This window comes from Chrysochloris asiatica, unplaced genomic scaffold, assembly GCF_000296735.1.
Source record: "Chrysochloris asiatica unplaced genomic scaffold, ChrAsi1.0 scaffold00058, whole genome shotgun sequence".
NCBI lineage: Eukaryota > Metazoa > Chordata > Mammalia > Afrosoricida > Chrysochloridae > Chrysochloris > Chrysochloris asiatica.
In genome coordinates this window covers 2103119-2104490 of record NW_006408576.1, presented here as the reverse complement: position 1 = coordinate 2104490, position 1372 = coordinate 2103119, and the positions used below count along the sequence as shown (strand labels likewise).

General features: G+C 42.8%; 1 pseudogene; it reads left to right on the top strand.

The window, feature by feature from the left end:
• Positions 1-1372, top strand: part of LOC102839840 — an 11157-nt pseudogene that overhangs the window by 8618 nt on the left and 1167 nt on the right.

Below are 1372 nucleotides of genomic sequence, written 5' to 3'. Positions count from 1 at the left end.
GACTCCACAGCACACAGTCACCATAAGAATTAATGAGATACCACTAAAAATGCAGGAAATAATATGAACAAACAAAATTCAGTAGCTTTGATATAAAGCAGCAATCACTACTTAGAAACCTTAATGATGAAAAATAACACTGCCACTTAATAATCATGACAGACAACATTATTTAAGAGTCTACCATGAATAAGAAACTCAGCAAAGTCTCTTCAGCTGAGGCACAGAGAAACCAGGAAAAATGCTTTGCCGGGGCAGTCCTGAAGCTTTCAATTTAATATAAAGTAGGGGAAAGTAGTTTCGGGGGCTACCAAAGAAGAAATCTTAGGAGTAATAGTAAAGAAAGTGACTTTTCAATCAGGCAACTGAAGGTCCTTTCCTTAACGGAGGGTGGAGGGCAGGGTCACAACAAGCCAGCAAGTGTGAAAACCACTCAGTGACTTCTGTAAAAAGAGGTGTGAAGATTTTGTTTTTTTTTGTTTGTTTGTTTTTTTCTTCCTCTCGTGCTCTTCCCTGTCACCCCCCTCTCTGCCCAGCCCAGGTGTCTTCACGTGGGTGGGAGTGCTCCCACAAAAGGGTCCAACATTGCACCCACAATGTACAATTGACAGCGTTTCCCTGAGCTGCACAGAGGGAGAATATTCCCACGCGCACAGAGGAAGTAACTGAAAATCTCAGTTGGCACCAGAGGTCTGCAGGCTCTTATGACATCTGATTTTTGCAATTAGCCCTGAAGTTGGCCCTCCTACTTGGGCTGGAATTTTTAAATTCCAGCCTTAGCTAACAAAGGAAAGCAGCTCTGGCCATGCAGCCAAGCCACATTTGCACCCTGTAAAGCCCCAACATAAAGGAAAGAGCCAACACCAGTTACTATATAAGAACAGTGTATAAAGCCAACATCTTTTAAAAACACACTAAAGGGGGCAACAAATATGACTACAGGACAGAAACCCCATCACAGGGACCTGACTGAAATTTAGAGCTAAAGGTATGAACAATTTTTCATCTGCCCATTTCCCTTTCTCTGTCTGTGCATCACTATTTGGGTGACTAGATGGAGTGCCTGGGCGATTGGACACCCCTCTCACCCCAAGAAGGTTCTATTGCACATGTGCATGGATCTGCTCAGCTGTGAACTGTCTCCCACTAGGAGAAAAAAAACTTAGACTATCTTATTATGGGTTTTTTTGTTTGTGTTTTGCTTTGCCCCCCTTTTAATGTTGAGTGGGATCTTTCTCTTACAATGCTACTCAAGAGGAGACAGCAATTGTCATCATATAGCTAAGCTACAATCACACCCTATAATATCCCACCATCTACGCAAGAGCCAATACTAGCTGCTATACAACAGATAGACAGCCAACACCTGCTA